Source organism: Ursus americanus, chromosome 17 (assembly GCF_024610735.1).
Source record: "Ursus americanus isolate L20-20 chromosome 17, mUrsAme1.1.p, whole genome shotgun sequence".
Lineage (NCBI taxonomy): Eukaryota > Metazoa > Chordata > Mammalia > Carnivora > Ursidae > Ursus > Ursus americanus.
Genome location: NC_142143.1, coordinates 8,285,927 through 8,296,374, shown reverse-complemented (window position 1 = coordinate 8,296,374; position 10,448 = coordinate 8,285,927). Strand labels below are relative to the sequence as shown.

At 44.6% G+C, this 10,448-nt stretch overlaps 1 protein-coding gene across 3 annotated transcripts in view; it reads left to right on the top strand.

Annotated features, from left to right (window-relative positions):
* The first annotated feature begins 6,512 nt into the window (after positions 1-6,512).
* The window catches only part of SGSM3 (small G protein signaling modulator 3), a 46,726-nt gene continuing 42,790 nt past the window's right edge, over positions 6,513-10,448 (top strand). Inside the window, exon 1 of one of the 3 annotated variants that reach the window (XM_045779742.2) lies at positions 6,513-6,622. The gene's annotated coding sequence lies outside the window, so the exon portion shown is untranslated. The other 2 variants (XM_087868684.1, XM_045779743.2) reach the window with 2 other exon arrangements.

Genomic DNA, 10,448 nt, shown 5'->3' with positions numbered 1-10,448 from the left:
CCTGGAAGGGGAGCACTGGTATTAGTCCACAGACCTCCATCTTTAGCCCTGTCCAGTTCCATGTATTGTTTCAGCATAGATGAAAATGAAGAAAGTGTATTTATCAGATTTGCACGTAACACGAAACTAGGATAATTAACCAATACATGGATTTGGTAAGATGACTAAAATTTTATCTAACCTGAAATAGATTGAAATGATGTGACCAAAACTAAGAAGAAAAAATTAAGATAAATGTAAGTAAATTAGGCTTAAACTCCACTGTAGTCCTACTCTTCTACACCCATGGTATTACGTTCCATTTGGACACCCAGTCTGAGGAACAGAGATTAACTAGAGAGCCAACCTCCAAAGGAAACCTTGTCCTAGGAGGAGTAATGAAGGAATGTTAGGGCACTTGATCCTATAGGAGAAAACTTGTCAGTGCTTCAAATACCACTTTGAGGAAGAAGAGTGACTTAGGTAGCTGTGGCCCCAAGAGACACAATTTTTTTTTTTTTAAGTGTTTATTTGACAGCAAAACCAAGAGGAGTGGCAGGCAGAGGGAGAAGCAGGCTCCCCTCGGAACAAGGAACCCAATGTGGACTTGGTCCCAGGACCCTGGGCTCATGACCTGAGCCGAAGGCAGACAGACGCTTAACCGACTGAGCAAACCCCCAGGAGACACAATTGAGACCCATACCCATTGTTGAGAGTCAGGCTGGTTTGGGCCCAGTGAAGCTGCTATGAGTTAGTAATTCTCCTACCCCACCTCATCTTTTCCCTTCAAGTCAATCAGAAGCCAGACTACCTAGTTGTCAGGAATGGGAATGTTGAGAGAGAGGAGAGGCTGAGTTGACTCCAACCATATACAATCAAAGGTAGTCCGGAGTAAAGAGCTCAACCAATTGGAAAGAATAGGAGACAAACCTTGAAACCAAATTCTAAATGCAGTTCAATGTAGCAGGTGAGCTTGGAGAGCATGGAGCCACAGAAAGTCTCAACTCTTTCAGAAAGTTTATTATTCCTCTCGTGTGAATCTTTTTTTTTTTTTTTAAGATACTTATTTATTTGAGATAGCAGAAGCGTGGGGGTGGGGCAGAGGGAGAGGAAGAAGCAGGCTCCCCCCTCTGAGCAGGGAGCCCAACATGAGGCTTGATCCCAGGACCCCAGGATCATGACTGGAGCCGAAGGCAGACACTTAGCCAACTGAGCCATCTAGGCACCCCCCTCTTGTGTGAATCTTGAGAGGATGTTTGCAACTGCTAGGTCTGCTGCAAGGAATTAACTCCTTGGGCACCGATCGGCATTCTGTCTACTTCCTTCTCTGGTATAGGCCACCTAAGAGGAAGTAGCTACTATCAATGTATCTGTAATTTGAGGACTTAATGTTACATACCAGACACACTGGGGATACCGGACACCAGGGATTTTACTTAAATTTTCTCACAGAAATTAAGGAAATAAGAGAACAGTCTTGTGATGATTGTTAGGCCTCTTATCTCTTGTAATTGGCTTGGCTGGTTTTTCTTCCTGGGCAATTTGGGTGGGTTTATTATGTCTTCTTTCCTCTTCTAGTCTTTTGTTTTTATATTAACATACTTAAGTTATACTATCAAGTGTAATGTTATCTGCTCTTATTTTCCCATTTAACATGAAAAAAATTAAAAAAAAATTTTTTTTAAGTAATCTCTACTCCCAACGTGGGGCTCAAATAGGACTCCAAGAGTCACATGCTCCACTGACTAAGCCAGTCAGGCACCTCCCCATTTAACATTTTAATTAAGGGCATTTGGGTGGGCTGCAGGTTGGCTGAGGAAAAAAAACACTCAGGCCTTCTCAAAAATTAGATTGAATTCAGTTACCCAGTGATCTGAACTCCAGGATCTGAATCATCCAGAAATCGGGATCTGGGCAAACTGAGGTAATCAGCTTCTGTTCAGCTGCAGTCAGACACCCAGGTACTTACTACTGCTGTCTTCCCCTGGCTGATGGTAGATTTCGTTCGATAACCAGGAGAGTCTCATGTCCTTTAGTGGAAGCACAGAGGTTAAGTGCCTCCAGATTGGTGATGTAAATCCTGGATGGATGTGAGGACTGGCTGACTGAAATTGCATAGCGAAGGGTCTGACGTGAAGAAGGTGCTCAGGAAATGTCATCTTCCTTTCTGAGCCTGGGAGAGTTCACCGCCCAGTCAGGGAGCAGGCCAAAATTTGAGGAGGATGCTGTTTTGGTTTGCCTGCCACGGAAGAGAGTACATTCTGAACTTGAACCAAACCAAAGAATGGGGAATGAGTCAGCAGAAAAAATAAATAGGAAAAGTTGGGGCACCTGGCTGGTTCAGTTGGTGAAACATAGGACTCAGTCCCGGGGTCATGAGTTCATGCCCCATGTTGGCATAGAGTTTACTTAGAAAGTAAAAAAAAGAAGTAAATAAATTTATATAATGAAATACTGTGTGGTTTCTTGGGTGATGAGTTTAAGGTGGTTTTTAATTTTCATTTAGTTTTTGTGTATTTTTTCAAGGTTTTTTTTTTTTTTTTTTTAAGACTTTATTTATGTGAGGGTGAGAGAGCACAAATGGAGGGAGGGGCAGAGGGAGAAGCAGACTTCCCACTGATCAGGGAGCCCAATGCGGGACTGGATCCCAGAACACCGGGATCATGACCTGGGGCAAAGGGAGACATTCAACCAACTGAACCTCCCAGGTGCCCCTTTTTTCAAGTTTTTAATGCAATTTTTATTTAAATTTTAGAATATTTTTATATTGCAAAGATAGTACAAAGTTTCCATACACCCCACACTTGATGTTCCTTATTAACGTCTTGCATTAGTATGGTACAGTCATCATAGTTAATGAAACAATATCCATACATTACCAAATAAAGTCCTTAGTTTTTAGCTAATGTCCTTTTTTTGTTCTAGGATTCCCATATAGGACAAATACATTTAGTCATAATAGCATTTTTAAGTACTGGGATTTGTATATATTATTTACAAGGTATGTTCTTTATCAGAGGTGTGGTCTAATGGACACACAATTTAGCTCAAATTTATCTAATCTGGAACATAACCAGAAGTCAAGACAGAATTTGGGGACCATGACTGACATGAGTGTTTCCATCCACGAATGATCTAGCCTTTCATTGCTGTGGCTCTAGGGTCTTGAGAAGTTTAAAACCATGGGAAAATGTTATACCTCTCCCATGGTTTTAAACACTAATTGTTTAACTAGTAGTTTAGCTTTAAACTTTAAAAAGTTGTAATTAGGATAGTGACAGTTGTAGAGCAACTTTATGTATTTAAAATACATAAAGCAGGGGCACCTGGCTGACTCAGTCAGTGGAGCAAGTAACTCTTGTGATCTCAGGGTTGTGAGTTTGAGCCCCACGTTGGAGGTAGAGATAACTTAAAATCCTTAAAAAAATAAAATATATAAAGCAGAAATGCAAACATAAAGAACAGATCTCAAAGGGATTCATTCCATAGTTCTTAAAGAAGTTACTCATTTCTTTCAAGAAAGGGGTTAATTCAGGGATGCCTGGGTGGCTCAGTTGGGCATCTGCCTTTGGCTCAAGTCATGATCCCAGAGTCCTGGGATCAAGTCCCACGTTGGGCTCCCTGCTCAGCGAGGAGTCTGCTTCTCCCCCTCCCTCTGCCTCTGCTTGTGCACTTGCTCTCTGACAAAGAAATAAAATCTTTAAAGAAAAAAAAAGGGGGGAGTTAAATTATACTTCACATTTAGAAAACATTTCTTTAGTGATAACCTGGAGGAAATAGGTATTTACAAGATACTCTGTTTCTGGTCCAGAGGTCATACTTTTTTTTTTTTTTTTTTAAGATTTATTTATTTGAAGGGGTGAAGGGGGAGAGGGAGTGAGAGTCCTAAAGCATATTCCTCGCTGAGCGTGGAGCCCAATGTGGGGCTAGATCCCAGGATCTCGAGATCATGACCTGAACCGAAATCAAGAGTTGGCTGCATGGGGCGCCTGGGTGGCATAGCGGTTAAGCGTCTGCCTTCGGCTCAGGGTGTGATCGCAGCGTTATGGGATCGAGCCCCACATCAGGCTCCTCCGCTGGGAGCCTGCTTCTTCCTCTCCCACTCCCCCTGCTTGTGTTCCCTCTCTCACTGGCTGTCTCTATCTCTGTCAAATAAATAAATAAAATCTTAAAAAAAAAAAAAAGTTGGCTGCTTAACCAACTGAGCCACCCAGGTGCCCCCAGGTTTCATACCTTAACACATTTTTTTTCCAGCACCCTTGTGTATTGGGAGTACAATGGTGAACAAGCCAGTCCACCCTCCTGGAGCTTACGAAGTTGCCGAATGGCTCTTCAATAATGGGACATACACCATTTAACATCTGAACACATGTAAAGTTCATTAAGCACCACTGAGAAAGGGCACTCTTGAGATGTAACTTCTACAAATCCACACCGCTCCCTTGGTTTTATCATTTTGTAATCTACCCTTCATCATGATGCAGATGCTGCTTTTCCTGCCAGCTTGGTGCTTAGCTGGATTTCTTCAATATACCTGGCTCCATCCACCCTTCCTGTGGCACAAATTGAGAAGGACTTTGCCTTGAGTGTTATCCTAGGAAGGTTTTAGGACTGTGGCATTTTTCTTTCTCTTTTGTTCTCTGTCTAATGGAGATGAAATGTGTATATAGAATTCTCACACAGCACTTACAAGTAAGAAAGTTTCATAAAATTGTTAGCTAGTCTACATTTTTTAAAAGGGAAGCACTGATTTTCTATCTCCTGTGACTATTGGACCTACCCAGTATTTTTTTTTTTAATTACCTCTGCACCCAATGTGGAGCTCGAACTCATCACCCCGAGATTAAGAGTCACATGCTCCACAGAATGAGCCAGCCAGGTGCCCCTGGCCTCCTCAGTATTGATCTCTGATAAATGTTCCACTGGAATGCCGGAGAAGGGCTAGAAGCTTTATTTGGCAAGTGTTGACAAGTCCTTAGTTCCCTATTAAGCGTGTAGGGAAAGTTAGCAAAAATGAAATGCTAATGGTTTATTGCAAAAACCTAAGGGGCCCATGCTGAAGCTAGCATTACTTAACCATTGAGTTTTGACACCTCAGCTGACGTGACAACTGTCTCAAGAAGTTGTGTTCCCCCATAAAGATAAACTTAAGAAACATAGCCCCTGCAACAGTTGTGAGATGAGAGAAAAGGATGTTACCACGCTAAAAAGGCTGGAATTCATTGCCCTAAGGCAATGGTTTTTTTTTTTTTTTCTTGGTGGGGGGGATTGTTTCGTTTCTTTAAGTAGACTTTGGGAAGGAAAGTGAACTTGGCCCCAGAAACTGGGCTCAGATCTCTGCCCTGCCACTTACTAGTTTTGTCAGTGTACTCTGTAAAATTCAAATGGTAAAATTCACCCAGCTTTCACAAGGATGTAAATAACATGAAATTGCTTCGCAAAGCGAGCATAATACAGTGAGGTCACAACTGAGATTGCCTTGCTGTCTGTGTAGACTTTGCCTATGGTTCCATTCCTTCACCCAGGCATCAGCCCCTTGGAACACCATTGGGAGCCCATCCTTAGGTGAATAAGCAGCTCTAAAACTAAGTTTATCTCTTGTGGGTAGGAAGAAATTTCTAGGAGAACACTCCTGAAATACTATTGTAGCTTCTGATGACCTTCCTAAAAGGTGGTAAGCACATTTTCTTTTCCTTTTTTAAGGTTTTATTTTTTTTTTAAAGTAATCTCTACACCCAACGTGGGGCTCAAACTTCCATCCCAGGACTGAGTGGCATGCTGTACGGACTGAGCCAGCCAGGCACCCCAACACATTCTTTTCAGGGTAGAATCAGACGTCTACGAGGACCTGGATAGCAAATGGAGATGGTCCTGCTACCTTCCTGTACGGTTCATCTGTACTGTGCTTTAACATTTTCTCAAACAGCATCTAGTTCTCATAACCGTAAGTTCACAGTATCATTTTGTGGATGAGCTGAGTGTTAGCGTGGTTGAGTGACCCAAACACAGCCTTCTGACTACATCCACTGCATTATGCATGCCTGGAGAGTGGATTTTTCCGGCATGCCCTCAACCAAATTTGTTCCAATTTATGGCTCCTTACAGGGCTTGTGAATTGAGTAAGAGTGGTTCAGGCTGGTCTAGGGCTGGTTCTGCACACCTGTGAAGAAGACACTTAAATATTTAGAAAATGAACATCAGGTAAGGGACGCTCTTTTCCAGAGTCCTGCCGCGTCTACCCCTCATCCCAACCGCTGGTCCACCCCGTATTGCCCTGAGCTCCTCGGGCTGCAGGGCAGACGAAGGCCAGTGGGTATCGCTGAGCTAAAAATGGGCTTCGAAGGACTTCTGTGACCCACCCCGTCCGCCGGGGGACCGGGTGTAGGCTCGGAAAGGAGGCTCGTGTGTGGGGTCCCGGAACGCGCAGACCCCAGCGCCGACGCAATCCGCTGGCCCCGAAGGACTACAGCCCCCAGCATGCTCAACGGCACCTCCCCTCCCGCTCGGCCCGGCGCGCGTGCGCGGGGGCGGCACCGAGCGCTGACTTGGGTCGGAGCAGTGAAGCCGCGCGCCGGACTCGGGTTGGCACTGAGGTGGCGGGGAGTAGCGGCGGCCGGGCAGCTGGACATCCCGCGCCGGGCAGGTGAGCGTGGAAAGAAAGGTCGGCGGAGACTCGCTGGGTCTGTGGAGCCTCGCGCCCACACCTGCCCCTCAGGTGGGGTCGCGGAGGCGGCTGTGGAGCGACCGACTGACGGGCAGACGGGGCAGACGAGGGGAGAAGCACCGCCGCGGCCGGGAGAGCCGTGGGGCCGGACCTCGCAGGTGCCCGCGTGGGATGGGGCGCCGGGCGGGGGCGCCGGGCGCGGGCTCTGGCGGTGCGGGTGCGGGGCCTGCGGGGCGGCGGCGGGGCTCGGACCCGCGTGTTGCTGCGCCCCCGCGTCCCCGCCCGGGGCGGGGGCGGCCTCCCGGGGCGGCCAGCGGGAGCGGGGGCCAGCGGCGCCCGAGTCCTGGGGGCTCGAGCCCGAGTACATACCTCCCCCCTCAGCAGCTGCGAGCGGTTTTACAGAAACCGCACCTCAGGCGGGGTGGGGGGACGACCGTTCTCTTTTCCTCGGGCACATTTAAGCTGCGGGCTCTTCCTCAGGTTTAACTTGTGACTTGACGTTGAAGATTCAGGTCCGGGGTCAGAACACAGGCGCAGATTCAGGCCGAGATTCTCTGTAATGTGTATATTTTAACATGGGGAAACTGAGGCATGCATTAGCCGAGATCACTCAGCATGGTTAGGATTGGAATTCCGAAAGTTATTCTTGTACTTCGTTTAATGGTCCAGGATGCTTTTTATATGGATGTAGAAAAGATGTTTTAAAGTTTCTGTGACGGGTGACTGTCATAGTTTCCAGTCTTGTGCTGCACGTGAAATTTGTGGTGGGTTGCTGGCTTTTTGGGTTTTAGTGGGTATTAGAGGTGTCCTGGAATATTCTTTACCCTTCTTTCTTATTCTTTCTTGGTAAATTCAAGTTCCTAATAAGGCTCTGATTCACAAAACCTGCATTTCCAACTTTGACTTGTTTACTTGTAGCTTTTAGTTATTTAGATTTTATTTATTTGAGAGAGAGAGCGAGCGGGGGGAGGGATGAAGGGAGAGGGAGAGAATCTGAAGCGGACTCCGGCTTCAGCACCGAGCCCTATTTGGGGCTTGATCCTGGGGCCCCAATATCACCACCTGAGCCGAGACCCCGTCAGGCGCTTAGCCTACTGAGCCACCCAGGTGCCCCTGCTTGTAGGTTTTAGTGATTATGTTTGTGATTCGGTCTGTAGGTACACATACGTTTCCTACTTCTTTTCTTCCTCATCTTCTTTTCCTTATTTTCAGTTTTCTCTGAACTCTAACCAGTAATTATATCATCTTCTTTTTACATATTCATTTCTGTTCTCCTTGATTAATTTGTAATCAATTTATCTTTCCTGTCTTCCAAGAATCCTAGCTCTACGTAGCCTTTTCATCACTGATTATCACAGTAGCCTGGGCTTTAGTCCTCTTCCCTGTGTCCCTTTTTAAGCATGGAGATGTGTGATATGGTTAGGAGGGCGTGAGATGTTTCTGTTGATCAGGTCTGGGTAACAGGTGAACATGACCCATGACCAGAGCATTTACTTTAGTATATGTGCTGCTGAAGTGAGCACGAGAGCATTAACTGTAAAAGGCTGTGAACAAAAATCATTTAAATATAAAAAAGATACTAATCTTGTGAATTTGGAAACTTGTCAGATGACAGAAAAGTTAGTGAACTGGAGTAGCATCTCACAGAAATGAATCTGACATGAGGGTGAAATATTGAGAAAGGAACTCAGGAGAGAACCATCTCTCTCTCTTTCTCTTTTTAAGATTTATTTATTTAAGAGAGAGAGAGAGGATCTGAAGCAGACTCTGCACTGAGTGCAGAGCCCCACGCAGGGCTTGATCCCACAACTGTGAGATCACGACCTGAGCTGGAACCAAGAGCCAGACGCCCAACTGACTGATCCACCCAGGTGCCCCGAGAACCGTCTCTTTTATCATACAGCCGTCTTTCTGTGCCTGGGGTGGATGCTGGGAACACCTAGTTGGCTTAGGAAGTTAAACAATGTTCTGTGTGTTTGTGTTTTCGGTTTCTCTCTTCCTAGTTCTCGATGAGTTTTGGCAGGAGCCCAGAATCTTGTACATTTGATGATTTAACATCAGTTTCATCCGCCTGTTCTCTAGATTGTCTCTATTTCCTCAGCTGGTGACATCAGTAATTTTCCAGTAGCCATTTCCATCAGTAGCCATTCATGAGCTCATGCAGACTGTCATGAAGAAGTGGAATAGCACAGAGGGTGGTACACACAGAAGAATTAAGGATCCTGTTTCTTTGCCATCACATATCACACATAGACTGAGATAGGGAATCTGCACTGAAGGACAAGCTATGTAGGAGGGGTTAGAACACCAGAGTCCAGACTTCTGCATGTAGTAATGGTCATCGATACCATGTACTGGATTTCTTCTGTTTGCCGAATGCTGTCATTGGCACAGTGAGGTGTGGGTATTATCATTCTCTTTATTTATGTATAAGTTGAGCTACAGAAGTTAAGTGATTTGCCTACAGACATAGTAAGTGACAGGGCCAGAATTCAAATTCAAGCCTATCAGACTCTGCCATTCCTGCTCTTTCTACTGTGCTGTAGTACCTTGCCAACAAATATGTTCAAATCTTTCTCATTCCTAAAAAAATATAAAACTTTCCTGTGATCACATTTCTCCTTCACACTACTTCCATTTCCCTCCTTTTCCTTTCTCGACTTGTTCTTGAAGAGCAAACACTGTTTCCCTTTCTTTCTTTGACTCTTTAGATCATTGCAGTCTAGCTTCGATTCTCTACTCTGTTGAAATGTTTTGATGAGCTTCACTTGGCTATTTATTGAATATTTGCTGTACCATCTTCTAGACATATAAAGAGGCCAAGACATGGTTCTTGCCCTGAGGGAGTTTAGGGACTAATGAAGGAGAAAAATAATTTTTTTTAAGATTTTTGTTTATTTATATGATAGAGCACAAGCAGAGGGAGTGGCAGGCAGAGGGAGAAGTAGGCTCCCCGCGGAGCAAGGAGCCAGATGTGGGTCTCAAGGCCAGGACCCTGGGATCATGAACCAAGCTGAGGGCAGATGCTTAACTGACTGAGCCACCCAGGCACCCCGAGAAAAAGAAATGAATACATGTCAGTATGATGTGTTAAACTGCTGACCAAGCAATCTTTGCTCTTGGGAGTTGGGGGAAGAACAGTTCACTGAGAAAGTGACACTGGACTGCCAACAGAGAGGAACCCTAAATTGTTGCAGACAGGGCTGTCAGGACTGCATCGTTAGTCGTGGACTTTTAAGAGAAGCTGTATCTTGCCAGTGGGAGATGATACAGTTGAAATATATAGTGTAGGTTTTAGAGTCTAACAGACCAGGGAACTGAGCCTCAATTTCTTTTTTATAATACCTGCTTATAATATAAGCTCTATGAGAGCAGGGCCTTAATCTTTTTCATCACCTCAGCTCTGTCTTCTAGAACAGTGGTAGGTGGTCAATAAATATTTGTTGGATGAAGGATGTTGTATTCCGAACAGGGTAGTACTCTCAGTACCATACGACTGAATGAAGCTTACTTTTAGTGTGGATTATGAACTGATTTTAAAGACACCATTGTTTGAATAGTATATATATAATCACCTCCCCTTCTTTTTGAACATTTAGGTTTCTTGATGGTCATAATTCATACATGAGGAGTGACATTTATCTTTATTTGGTAGGCACAGTTAACTGGGTCTTCTAACTTTATGCCTCTCTCACAGTTATAAACACATTTCTACTTTTTCTCAATGTGATGCAGGTATTTTAAAAATTTTTTTTATTTTTTAATTTTTTTATAATAACTTTTTATTATGTTATGTTAGTCACCA